At 38.9% G+C, this 14,371-nt stretch overlaps 1 long non-coding RNA gene across 3 annotated transcripts in view; it reads left to right on the top strand.

Annotated features, from left to right (window-relative positions):
• LOC309610775 overlaps window positions 1-12,645 on the top strand; it is a 50,839-nt gene extending 38,194 nt beyond the window's left edge. For 2 of the 3 annotated variants that reach the window (XR_014234158.1, XR_014234160.1), the window contains 2 exons: window positions 916-1,349; window positions 5,056-12,645. This is a non-coding gene — a long non-coding RNA (uncharacterized lncRNA). The remainder of the gene's footprint in view (window positions 1-915; window positions 1,350-5,055) is intronic. The other variant, XR_014234159.1, reaches the window with a different exon arrangement.
• Window positions 12,646-14,371: the final 1,726 nt, after the last annotated feature.

The raw sequence follows: 14,371 nt of genomic DNA, 5'->3' as shown, positions 1-14,371 counted from the left end.
TTTTATTGAATTAATATTTTTATGAAATACTTCTATAATGGGAAACACATAAAAATATTTCTAGCTATTTCTTGATTTTTTTCCTCCAACTGGGTTCTTCTCATAGGTCTTACACACTTTTCTTTGATTTCACTAACTAATTAATTGATTATCTTCATTAATATATTTGTATTTTATTTTGGCCTTATGTAGGCCTTTTATTATGGCTTTGCGATATAGGAATGAACATGGCAGATAGGATCCTGTACTTATAGAACTTAAATTCTCATCCTGAGGGACAGGTGATCAACCCAACACTACGTCCATTAAATGAATATCTTATACAGATCCCCATTCCACCTAGCTTGGAGCACATCCCAAACCCAGAAAACTTATCTTTAAACATCCTTGCCATGGAAGATGGAAGGCTCAGAAGTCCTTTCTGCTTATGCTAAAGTCCCATAATTGTCAAAGGGACCTTTCTCTTGAGGTGTTTTCTCCCCTGGTTTTATGTCGGGCCACCTTCTGCAAACTATAGGACGTTTTGAGAAATCTTAGGATATAATCAATTCAGATTCTGAGTTCTGCCCTTTGCAGGCAGGGATAAAATTAAATGCCCCCTCCCCGACTGATTTGAATTTTAAGTGTGTTATCTACCACTCTCCCACTGACTTGAGTTATTGCCGGTGGCAAATTTTGCCCAAGTTTTTAATTTCTTGTATCAATGTGCTCTTGATATTTGATTTGTATACATGCATTTTGCCCTGTTGTATCCATGTGTATTAGATGTCACATGAAGAGCATTCTATGACCAGGCTTTATTCTGTCCTCTTTACCTGAAAATCCAGCTCTTAATTTAAAATAGTTACCCTCGTGTCTCTGGGAACAAAATTCCTTGATATTCTTTAACGAGTGATTGTTTCTGCCTTCTTGCAGTGTCCATGGGCGTTCAAACAGATGACCCTATCCGTCAGCTTCACAGAACCATATCTGTAGGCTCCAGATGAGTATCTGAAATCAATAGGGAGGGAATTGTGGTAATTAAATTATAGCACTTACATATAATTACACTTATGTAAAAAATATCCACCCCGACTCAGAGCTGCTCCTGAATATGATAGACATAAATCTTTGACGATGGTCTTCTTGGGGGTGGGGAGAGAAAGAGTGTTAATTTTTAAAATGATGCTGGGAAAAATAAGGCTCCTGGAATTCTTCCACTTCAGAGAAATCATTTGACTCAACGTCTAGCTTTAAACAGGTTTGTTTCAGTGATTTCTATCTTTGAAAATTAATTTTGATGCTGTTCTTTTTGCAAAGCTTTTTGAGGAGGATACTCATGTCCTGGGCTGTTTTGCTTGAGAACCGAGGTAAGCAGGGCCCTTGGGGTTGGGGCAATGGGTCATGTTCCCTCGTATCATCGGGAACACACATCGTGGGCACCCAGCAAGGCCTTAATCAATGACCAGTTGCTTGTTTCGATAAGTTGATTAATTAATTGACATTAAAAAAGAGTCCTGCTCTCCAAGCATTCAGTAACGTGGCCTAGATGATGACTTTGTGTTAGACCAGCTAACATATCTTAGGCGGTAAATGCAGTCTCTTGCATTTACCACCTAACATACGCAGGGTGCCCAAGCTTGTGAAGGTTTGCAGGCAGACTGGCTTCAGGGTCTGGCTGGGAGTCCCAGGTTGGAGAGATGGGCTTCGAGGAGCTTCCCAGGCCAGAAGGACCTTGGGGGCACCAAGGAGTCAGGAGTAGATTGAGTATAAAAGACTTCATAACTTTATAGAAATTTAACCTTGAGCTGTAAAGGAAAACTCTCTAAAAATCTGTCCCAGTTTCATGGTAGTACCTTTGTCTAAGTTTATGGTAAGTTCAGTCAAATTTAGTGCACATTAGGCCACATCAACAGAATTCCAGAGGTCACTGAACAGTCCGTGGCCATTGGTCTCATGGCACCAAGTGGGTGTGCCCGGATCTGCAGGGGTGCCCTTGGCCCACGTGCCGGCTGAGGGCATCCTTCTCTGCTTGCTGAGTCATCAGAGCTGGGAGGGTGAAGAATGGGAAACGTTTCATATGAGGATGGATGTAAGGAACAGAAAGGAAGACTCGCTCCATACCCTGAGGACGGTGCTGGTGCACGACGCATCTTTCCATATAACTGGTGCTCTGTCCATAGGAGAAGTCAAATTAGTTAATATGTGTTGCTTCAAACAGATAAACTGAGAGCAAGGGTTCTGGTGTGGCCATTACCTGCTCAATATGAGGACATTCCCCTCGTGAGTTGGACTTGTCTGACGGTCTGGGCTGCCTTGGAAGTAGTGAGCTCCTGTCACACGAGTGGCACAGAAAGAGCAGAAGGGGTTTACAAGTCTGTGGGGAGGGTCTCCACACTGGGTGGGGCTTGGTCTCGATGTCCAACAACCTGTCTCTAAACTCTTGATGATTTTATCTATTTCCTTCTCATTTTTCTCTTTCTAAACATTTTCAAAAATCTGACTCATTTCCTCTTATTCTTGCATTTTTGTCTCCTCTTCTTGCTGTTCTTTAACTTGTTGTCAGAATTTATTACCTCTCTCTCATCTCCATTTTTCACATGCAAATCCTACTCCATTTCAGTGAGCCTCCAGAAATGTCATTTAATCAAGTATTGGTGCAAATATTTGATTATTGATTATCACCTAGGAACAAAAATTTCTGTGGGTTTTAGCAAGATGGGAAACATTGTAACAGAAGTGAAATATCGTGCTGAATATGTGGGATCTGGAGTTTTTGTTTTTCATGTTTCCTCTCGTAACATCTTCAAGCTGCAGAAGTCAGTGATGAAATGAGCACAGGCCTGGTAGATGTGGTCTGGACTAAACTTCTGAAAAACTGACCTTGCAAAAGCACAATATCAACCAGTTTTGACAATCCAGGCCGATTTCTATGAGCACTTCTAGCTAATTCTTCTCCCTCTCCATTCCTTGGGTTATGCTGTGACTTTAACCACATCACTGGGCAAATCACCCCCTCACAGTAGTAACCATAAACATTTCATTTGGTTACATTTTCTTCTCTTAATAAAATGTTCCTATCCAAGTATAGATGCAACTGTTCTCAACAATTCTGACTAATTTGTTAATTCATACTTAAAAATAGTTATTGCTTGTGGGCTTTGTGCCAGTGCACTGAATACCTGGCTAAATAAAGCATGGCCCTTGTTTTGGGGAACTCACAGATTCATGGCACAGACACACAGACAGACATCTGGTTGGCAGCAATCAGACATTGAATTTGCTGGATAAAGTCTTCACTGAACTGAATCAGCCTTGGCAATTTTGGTTCCCCAGGTTCAGTCATCTGTGCACAATGACGATTTCCTGTTTGGGCTGAGACTGTCTCAGTAGCAAGCCAGAGCTGATGGAGGCTGGCGGGGCTAAAGAAGCCTTCTCTGGGCCCCACAGTGATGTGTACCTGCTGGACATCTTTTCACTGTGCTCCTATTTGGATGCTTCTGTCAAACCCCCTTTGAGTTTGGTCCACAGACTCACGAGATGCTATCACTGAATGATCAGAAAGTGGTAACACAGATCCTTACAATTATTTCAAGAATTTTGTTACTACTGACTGATTTTATTAAGTCCAGGTTAATTTGGGGGGCATAACGGCCAGTGTTTATTCTCCCGTTTGTGTTACCCTGTGCCCATCTTCCCATGTTCCTGCGTGTCTTTGTTCATATCATACCCAGAGGACATAAATGCAATTTCTTAATCAAGAAAGTGGTGGAGGGTACAATTTACTGAGTGCCTGCTTTTTCAGAAAGCACATAGACTGCTAAGAAAATTGATTCTAGGTGGTATTCGGTATTTTCTCTCCTATGGGTATAAGGAATAAGACATTTAAAGTTGTCGTTGTCACTTATTTTGTGCCTAAACTCACTCTTTTGCTTAGCAAATGTTTGTTCATTTCATTACAGTTTACCTTTTCTGCTTCTCATATTGGTGAACAATCAAAGTCTATGTGGGTTCCAAATAAGCAATTATATTGCTTATATTCCCTAAAATAATCAATTTACTACCACCTTTGGTCAGATAGAAAATGAAATCATCGAGAGACAAAAGCAGGCACTGCTGTTGATATGGGGGAACTAGCAACCTGAATGGGGGAAAAGTACCCACTGGTAAAACACCAGCCCAAAGCAGTGCAAAATGCAAGATGCGTATCTACTAACCCCTTTAAAGTGCCATGATTTAAGGAGCCCAGATTACTCTTTCTCCTTTGGAAGTACTGAGGAACTAGTCTCCATTTCCCTCTAGGAGTCACAAAAAATGCATTTGTCTTGAAATTGGACAATCTGAGTTTAAGTACAAGTTCTATCAAGATATGATTTGAGGTTTTATGTTTCACTAGCTATAAAATGGGAATGATCCTAATCCTATCTATGACAAGGGAAAAAAAGAGAATAAGTACAAAAAAGTGCTTTAAAATGATAAATTAGTAAATTGGTAAAATAGGTACATAAAGTATTATACAAACATGAAGTATCATTAGTATAGTTATCAGCACAATATCATCATCAAAAGCATATTTTTCTAGTTACTCTTCCTTTAACATGGAAAATGTAGTTGGTCATAAATTATAAATTTATACCTGAGACATACACTAGAAAGGTAAAGGCAGTATATTCAAAAATATAAATAATAAATAGCCATGAAGACACTATGCTTATTTTAGCAACTTCCTTCTCACAGGTACAAATGTGTTACAGATAATGGCTATGTCAACATGAGGCCTCAATTTTTAACTTTCAATTATTTACATATTTGGCCTCATGTACATAAAACTTGAATTTTTTACTTTTTATCTCTGAAGATACATTTTACTGAAATTTGTTGTGATTGAAATAAATAAGAAGTACTATTTGCTCCTTTGTAATCACCCTGGTTCTTTGGAGGAAAGGTGTACGAAACCATAAAGTGATCACTTAGTTGGAATTTTACATTTTCAGAAACTGTTGATGTGGTAAAGAAAAGGAAAGGTACAGGAGATGGAGCTGTTAATAAAAACTAAAATTTTTGTCATGTTGGCAGATGTGCATCACATGTGCCCATCCCTAAGCCTGCATCCCTGGAAATGAGAAGAGTCTTCTGACCTAATACTACCCTTCCCAGGGACAAAGGACAAGAGATACAATCATGTGATATTTGCAACCTCTGCTGGTCTATCACCTTCCAAGATGTTGAAGGTACTTGAATTAGTTCTACAAAGAGCCACATTCCTTATTTATTTCTCCCTATCTCTAAATAGTCCTGCTTTAATGTGCCGATAACTTAACCACGTGGGTATCTGGAGACCGACCCCAATGCCAACAACTCTGTGTAATTTTCTTCTGCCGTGGAAATCCTGGCTCACACTACGGGTTATTATTAATCATACTCATTTTTAAAGGTAATTTAGATTTAATACATTGTCCATGCAATTCTCTAGGGAACATAAAAAGTGATCTATCTTGTGCACATCTGCTTAGTTCCATTTCCTGATCCTGGAACAACTCTCTAACGTTTCTGCTTTTAGCTGAGGGAAGTGACCTAAAGTAAAGATGTGTAAAGTACGTCCTGATCAACGGTGTAACTTCCAAATGTCTTTGGGGTCACTGCTTAAAACTGGTGCCAGAGAATAATGGCTGCATGTTATAAGCATTAGGACTCTTCCGTTGGCATCTTATTTAGTTCTTACCTGGCTTGTACTGCCAGGGATGAGGCTCCCTTCTCTGGGGAAGGGAGAGAGGATGGATATTTCAGAGAAACAAATAGCCTCTTTGAGACACTCATAAAGCTACAACTGTAAAAAGGATCTGCTATTTAAGACACTTAACTGGTCGCCCACCACCTTGTATTTGCTTAGGTGTGTGGAATAAAATTTACTGTGTCTAGAATGCACCATTAATGCTTCGATATTGGACTTAGTCGCATGAAATTGCTTTTTCTTGTGAGTAAAAATGTGATCCAATATTAGCATTTTTGTATGGTTCAACCTAATACTTGGGAATATTTTTATTCCTCACCCCCCTTGGCATCTTTTCCATAGAAATGGAAAATAATGCTTGCCAGCACAAAGAATATTAATGTTCTGGTTTGCCCACATATTTGTAGAATGGCACATTCCCTTTAAGTGATTCTAGCTAGAAACTACTTTTATAAGATGTGTTCAGAGTAGCTACACTAGTTCATGAATAATTTTTAGTAACTAAAACAAAGTGACTTTTTTCCCCTCACAATTTAGGAGTTTCAATAAAGCCTGGGAAGTAAATTATCCTATTCACTCCATTCTAAGATTTGTGAATCAAATATAGGCTTTTCTGTGGATATAAGAAAAGAATTAATGTGAAGAGGAAAACTGAACATAACTATATCAAATATATGTATAGGTTGCAAGAAGCATCTCAGTTTTGGAACTCTTAACTGATCCAGTGGGGGGTTGGGTAAGAAAATCTGTATCAAGGGAATCTCATTTATCCTGTTTTGTATTGGAGAATGTTAGGGATATGGATGGGGGAGAGTCCAAATTACTGTTATGAATATGTGTAGGATGGGTTCAAGAACATAAAGACATTTGGAATAAAATTTAAGGTTAAAGAGCAGTGTTAGCTGGCAAATATTCCTAAATACTTAGGAATATTTCACACTTTTCCACAAAAGACATTTTTTTCCCTGGAAATGGAACATAGGTCTTGCTGTCAGAAAGCATATTAATTTAAATTAAAAAGAACTACCTTGAAGGGTGAAGAGGTGTGGACAGAAAGTGTGCATGTTTTGAGAAAAGATGCATCAAAAAGCAGAAAAGAAGCACCCTGTAAAAGAAGCTAGTTGAGATTGGCGAAGGCATGTTGAATGCTTCTAAATCGTGTACACAGTTAGTGCAAAGCTGAAGTCAAGCTCCCCCGGAAATAACTAGCAAACAATTGAAGTGAGGATGGACATTGTTGGCCAGCTTCCCCATGCCCACGTTTCACGAGTGAGAAAAAGCAGGGTTTACCTTTAAATAAGGTCCAATTAGATGAAGCCGTGATTGATTCCAACACCAGGTGTGGTTCTCCATGATGAAATCTATTGCATGTAATTTTATTAGAAATAAATTATTTGGTTTAGTTAAACTTTGTCCTTTTCAGATTAAACATATGAGCAGTAAGATATCATTGACATGAGATATGGATGTTAAATCTCAATGAGCCTCAATGGTGAAGAAAGTCAGGAAATTTTTATCCTCTATTGCCAAATCCTGTGGCATCACCCAAAACCTTGTGACTGCCACTCAGGAGTTGAGAAGCAGGTCAAGGCTTGTTTTATCCAAAATTTTTTGACTCCCTTGAATAGATGACCTGAAATCTGACCTATTCAGTTATGTCCATTTCTGATCTGCACCTACTCCTCATTTTCTCTATCTTTGAATCCAAGAAAAATGTTCTCATTACCTAGCATCATTCTTCCCAGAGACAAGAGATGTCCTCCCTTTATCCTGTGGCACTTCTATGTTTTGGCCATAATATTATCCTGGAATTCTCACAGTTCTTAAATTGACACTCCACACAATAAATCTTGCTGTGATGTTATACAGGAGAATCTTTGTGAACACTTTGTGAAGTTTCAGAGACAGGGAAATGTGCCATTCTCATAAAATGATCATTTGGATTTTTTTGAAGCAATCTTCACCCGCGTTACTTGCAATCTGTTTATAATGCATTAAAATACTTATTTAAAAGGTTTTCTGTGAGCCAATGGCCCTCTTTCTTAGAATAGTCTGTGCTAACATGGGGGAAATGTTTACAGCTGTGTCAGGCATTGTCACTAGTGGTTGATTATGTAGATCCCCATAAACTATGTTTATAAATTATATTTATTGTGTTATAATTAGTAGCACTAACAGTGCATAATATCAATAAGGTCATTAAATATGTAAATAATAAATAATAGCAGTATTAATGCCACCAAGGAACAGGGCATCGTGTATATTCAGTCATCTCAGAACCACATTTCTCATCATTTCATCAGGAAGACGTGGAACAAAGCCAGTCATTGGTTTAATGAACACACAGCCAAGTGCAGAAAATGAACACGCCCTTGCTTAATGGATGGGAAAATAAAAACAGCAGGTTGTTTTCCTAAGAAATGGGGAAACGTTGCAGAGTGTGGCTTATTTCACAAAGCAGTGGATTTCTGGAAATTTGAAAAGTGGATTGAGGGCAGGTGAGGTAGGACTTATTTACCTTTTCATTTAAAGTGATGTCTGTTTAAATTTCCCAACACAGCTGATTCTTTATTCTCACTAAATGCCTATGGAGACTCAAATATGACACAAAAATTAGGACTTCTAGACAATTTATAGACTGAGTCTTGGAAAGCGTTTCTACTGGCTCCCTTCCAGGGAAATTTGATTAAAGAACACAGTTGATGCATAGAGTCTGGGGGTCTCACCTGGACACATCTACTAGCTGACCAGGCTGAGAACAGGAGTCCACACTCAGATGAGCAAGAATGGGACTTAGAGCAGGTCTGCACAGACTACCCCTCTGTTTGGTGGTAAAGTTTTAAAAATACATCTGCAGGAGATGAGAAATGGAGTGTCCTGAATGGGAAGAGTAAGAGCAGAATGCACCAATAGGTTTCTAGTAGGAAATAACATTAAATTTTAGAAAACTCTTTGCTATCTTTTCAGTAGTATAGTTAAGATATGAGTGGAGTATTAAAGCTGGAAGATAAATACAACAGGATGTGAGGAAATGGGAGATAAGTAAGGATGGAAGGATTACTAGGGACCAAAAGGTCTCCACCAGGAAGAAAATATACACTGTAGGCAGTAAATGTCAGAATTAATACTAGCCAGAAAATTGAATTATTAATATGGAGAATAATGTTGAGAAGCTGTTCAAGAGGGGAAAACAGAGAAAAAGAAAACAAAAATTTTAAGAGATGGAAAAGTTTCAGATGTGACAGGGTGTCCAGCCTAAAATAATGGGTTTTTTGAAGAAAAATGAAAGAAAATAAATGGAAGAGGATATCTATCAAAGGCACAGCTGGTGAAACATTTCTGAAATGAAATATGGCCTGGTGGTGTAGATCAGAGTCTCACTACATCACTTGGTCCCAACTACATAAAAGGTCTGTCATAAAATGTCCTCTCCCTTCTATAATGCTCCCCTCTTAAATATGAGCCAAGGAGGAACAAAAATTTGAAGAAAGTGTTCAAAGACAAAGACCAAAATGAACAAAAGGTTAAAAATACTGGATGAAAAAGAGATTGAGATTGAAGAAAATTTTTAAAAAGAAATTACTGATGTCCTCAGGGAGACAAAAGAACATATTCTTTTCATGAAACAAGAGCAGGATGCAATAAACACAGAACATTCCAAGGTCAGAAAATCTGTATTGAAAATTAAAAATATGATAGCAGTCATTAAGAACTTAGTGAGTGGATGGAAAAATAAAATCGAGGAAATCTCAAAAGAGCAGAGCAAACACAAACACACACACAAGAAAACTGAGAGAACTAGGAAACCAGAGGACAAGTTCAAGAGCTCTGACATCTGAGCAAATCTTCAATTCTAGAATGAAGTTCCAGGGAAACAAAATGGGAGTTGAAAGGAAATAAACCACAAAATAATTTTTTAAATGTCTTTGAATTAAAGGACATAAGTGTCTAGATTGAATGTGCCCACTTAGTGCCTAGCACTGTGAATGAGATCAGCCTCACCTCAAGACAATGTGTCATGAAATTCAGAAGAATGGGAACAGAGAATATCCCCACACAATTGCAGAAGGAGAACAAAATGTGATTTATGCAGAGAACTAAGAATGAGAATGATATTGGACTATTCAATAGTAACTTGGGAGGCTAAAAAAATGGAGAAATAACCTCAAATTACCAGGGGAAATTACTTCTGAGCCAGGATTCTCTACTCATTGAACTACTAATCAAGTATGAGATAAAAATAAAAACATTTTAAATCATGGAACATCTCAAAAGTAACACAATGGACTCAAGATACATCAAGCCATTTCAGTAAAGTGTTAACAATGTTAAAAAGTGCAAATATTAATTTTTTTAAATGTGAACTAAAAAATAGCTTAAACAAACCATGTACTTAATTTATATTCTAAATTTAGCATATAACATATCAAAACCAGTTGAAAATTCTATAAAAATAAAAGAGAGAATTAAATAATCATCTCCCTTTTAAATATAGACTCAGGAAGTCTAAATGAAGCTTTGAAAAATGAAATTTTACATCTTTTTATAATAAGCATTCTTAACCAAGTAGGATTTATTCAAAGAATATAAGAAACTTTAATTGTTGGAAATTTATTAATGTAATGATCAGATCAGTAGGCCAATAAAAAATTCCATGGAGTCACACTAATATTGTTGGTAGAGCTCTTATGTTTTGGAAACTGTGGTCCACACTGCAAAACCTTAGGATTATGTGGAAAAAGAAAAAGTCAATTTCTTTTCGTGATGGTTTTACAAGATGCCAGGGGAGCAGGGTTAGCAGCAGTTGCAGTTTCCTTTGGATCTAGATTTTCAGAGACTACGTATGGCACAAAGCAGGTTGCATTGGAAACTGAAAAGACAACTCCTCTTTTATTTTTAATTTTTATTTTATATTGGAGTATAGTTGATTAACAATGTTGTGTTAGTTTCAGGTGTACAGCAAAGTGATTCAGTTATACATATACATGTAACTATTCTTTTTTAAATTCTTTTCCCATTTGGGTTATTACAGGATATTGAGCAGCAGTCCCACTTCTACTTTAAACCTGGCATTTGTACTTCCCCAAAAGGAAAATTCTATTGGGCCAAAAGTTAGAAGCAGCCAAGATGTCCTTCAGTAAGTGAATAGATAAATAAACTGTGATTCATCCAGACAATGGAATATTATTCAGTGATAAAAAGAAATGAGCTATCAAGCCATGAAAAGACATGGAGGAATCTTAAATGCAAATTAGGAAGTGAAAGGAGCCAATCTGAAAAGGTTGCGGAATGTATGATTCCAACTATAAGACATTCTGGAAAAGAAAAAACTAAGGAGACATTTAAACCTTCAGTGGTTGCCAGGGGCAGGGTGTGACTAGGCAAAGTTACAGAGGATTTTAGGGCAGTGTAAGTACTCCGTATGACACTACATGATTGGATACATGTCATTATACATTTGTACCAACCCACAGAACGCACACCACTAAGAGTGAACCCTATGTCAACTACGGACGTCGGGTGATCATGACATATCAACATAGGTTCAATGTGGTGGGAGATGTTGATAACGGGGAAGTCGTGCTTGGGTGGGGATTGGGGGGTGTGTGCGGGTGTATGGGAAATTCCCCTCCCTCCTCAAGCTCACACCCCGGTGATAGTAGCCATTTCTCAGCTTTAAACATAATCTTCCAAACTTCCTAAATTTATGTGCCCTGCCCAGACCTCTCTCTTGAACACTAGACTTCCACTGAACTGCCAGTTCAAAATCTCCACTCTCAGGACTAAAAGACACTTCAAACTTGACTATCCAAAACGGAATTTCTGATCGCTCCCACCCCATGGCCCCAAAAAACCACATTCAACTCCACCACCTCCCCTTCTCCATCGTTCCAGGTGCCGAGGTCAGACCGACACGTGGGGCCAGTCTTGACCACTCTTTCCTGTATCACTTCACAACCAGTCCATCAGCAAAGAAACCCAGTCCCGTACGTGTTCCATACATACCAGCAACTAACCCCCTCTCACTGCCCCCCCTTCCATCACTCTTTCCCCTCAGCCTCTTAGTATCCTTGACACAGAAGCCAGATCCTCTTGCAAAGCACAAGTGAAGGCTTCCAGTGGTGTATGTGACTCCTAACCCTCTTCTCTCTGCCCACACTTCCTCCCGCTCCTGCCCTCATGCCTTCCTCTGGATCCATTCTCGCTGTTTCATGAGTTTACCCAGCAAGCTCCTCAGGGTCCTGCACTGGCTGCTCGCTCTGGTTGGAATGCCCTTCCCCAGGAAACTGCACAGCCCACGTCAAGCTCCTCCAGGTCTCTGGTCATCCCATCCAAATTGTAACTCGCTCCGTCATCCCTACACTCAAGATCCCCCTTCATACCCTGCTCTCTTTTCCAAATCGTGCACCACCTTCTAGAATATGATATAATGTTTTCACTAGTGTTTTATTACTTATTATTTGGTGTATTATTTATTGTCTCTACCACCCCAGAAAATGTAAATTCTATGAAGACAGTGATTTCCACCTACATATTGTTTTTCCCCCCCCCCCCCCCCTCTGGAGAATCCCAAAGCATCTAGAACAGTGCCTGGCTCATAGGAGATACCCAACATCTGCTCAATGAATGAATGCATTTTCTGTCTCTAGGGTTTGTATTTTAAGCCACAGTATTTTAATCATTTTAAGTACAAAAAATTCTAGAGAGGGAGAATATTAATACTAGAAAAAAGCCTACCCAGGGTACATGAACTTGGGACTTGAAGAAAATGCTTCTGGTGGAAAGGATGATGTTATAGGACCAAGATGGAAGAGTTTCCCTGCTGGGCACCCCTGTGGGCTCAGCTAAGATGCTTATGAGAGTAATATGGTACATACCAATACCCTGCACAATAACACACTATTGCATTGTGTTGTGTGGTATAATATGTCACAGCACTGCTATATTTTTATGCTCTTGTAAAACTGGATATCTCTCCATTCTGGTTGTCTTTTATAGTCTTCTCACTTGGACATTCTATTATCCTTACAGAGTCACTATCTTTGTGCCTTGTTTTCACTCATGTGTTTTTGCTTGTTTAGCTTTAACAAATGTTAAAGCCAAAAGGTCCAGGTGTACCCAGCCAAAGTTATAGCCATTGACCTAGAGCCATGATGGAATGGACGAGGTCTCACCCAATGGTAGAGTCATTTTACCAGCACCCTGATCCAGTGGGCTGATGTGAACACTTAACTTCTAAGAAAACTCCTTATTTATTTCTTGCCTGTCTGTCAAAAAACGTTCTGATTCTTCTTCTATAGGCCAGATACTAGGCTAATTGTTTGGGGACACAAAGAGAGATAAAATTATAGCTTCTGCCCTCTAACATGCTGATTTTCTTGTTTCCAGACCACAGCATATTAGGAACAGGAAATGCTAAGGACAAGGAGAATGTGGGCAAACACCTTGACCTTAGGGAGAAGTGAAAGGGAAAGAACCTTTAAAAGCACACCCAATAAATAAGAAATATCAGCTGTCTAGTGTCATTTGGTATAGGGGCAAATGATGAGACACACATGTAGTTTCTAGGTCATCACTGTATTTTATAACATAGATAACAATAGCCATGAACCTATGTTCTATACTCTGTTTAAGAAAGCAGGAATGAATAGAATATATTTTAAAAACAATTCCACCTAAGATTATTTTAAAGTATCTGGCAATTTCACAATGCTATGTTTGAAAGGAGTACATTGCTTGAATGTGCCCCTTTTTCTTTCAGATTTTTAATATCTCGATGACAAAGTTTCTAAATTATTTTGTCTTAAAAATCAACTCTCAAATTTTTCAAAAATTTCTGTTTCTGTTAAAACTTTTGAGCCAGTGGTTGAAGGAACCATTATAGTTAGATCTTTTCTGTTTCCCAGAAGCGCCTTTCTAATTCACCAGCATTGACAACGTAAATTCACAACAAGGCTAATGCTTTTATGGTTGGAAAATGCAAAACGTTTTCAGCCAGATAGAGGGGTGACTCTGTTGGAGGATCTGTGAAATGTTTCGCCCCATACGTTTTGGATGTTTATTTCTGAGACTATACTAGACATTAATCGGTTGAAAATAAACTGATCATCAACAGGTACGAGAGCTCACTGCACCCAAGGGACACGTGTGAGCCTGCCGCTTTGAGGCTCAGGGTCTCAGGCGACTTCACTGCAATTGGAGCCATGGGAAGTCCGGGCCTCGGTCCTGCCACAGTCACCTAACGCCATGTCCTCGCTCCTGGTGACACTTTGCACGGTGCAGGTACCGCCTTCGTGCACATCACTCAGACATCGTCTGCTCCCACAGGGAAACCGGCATTAATAGCTCTGAAGCTGTTTGAACCATCCAAGAAGGTCAAAGTTGGGGTAATTACAGTTATCCGACTGGTGTTCAGACGCTCTCACACTCCCAGATGGATCCGTAACGAACTCTCTGTGATGGAAATACCTCACATTATTCTTGTGTTGGCCAGCTTGCAGTGTCATTCCAGATGGCAAATACAAAAATAGCATGAAAAATTTCCTCCTGAAATGCACTCTTTGAAAGTGTTCTTTTAGCCCGATAACAGATACTCCAAGATGTTCCAACATTCCAATTCTAATGAACATAAGCGATGTGTCCTCCTCCCCTTCAAAAAAA

The sequence above is a fragment of the Balaenoptera borealis genome (genome assembly GCF_965194805.1).
Source record: "Balaenoptera borealis genome assembly, chromosome: 14".
Classification (NCBI taxonomy): domain Eukaryota; kingdom Metazoa; phylum Chordata; class Mammalia; order Artiodactyla; family Balaenopteridae; genus Balaenoptera; species Balaenoptera borealis.
The sequence above is the reverse complement of the archived record's forward strand: the minus strand, read 5'-3'. Positions and strand labels throughout refer to the sequence as shown.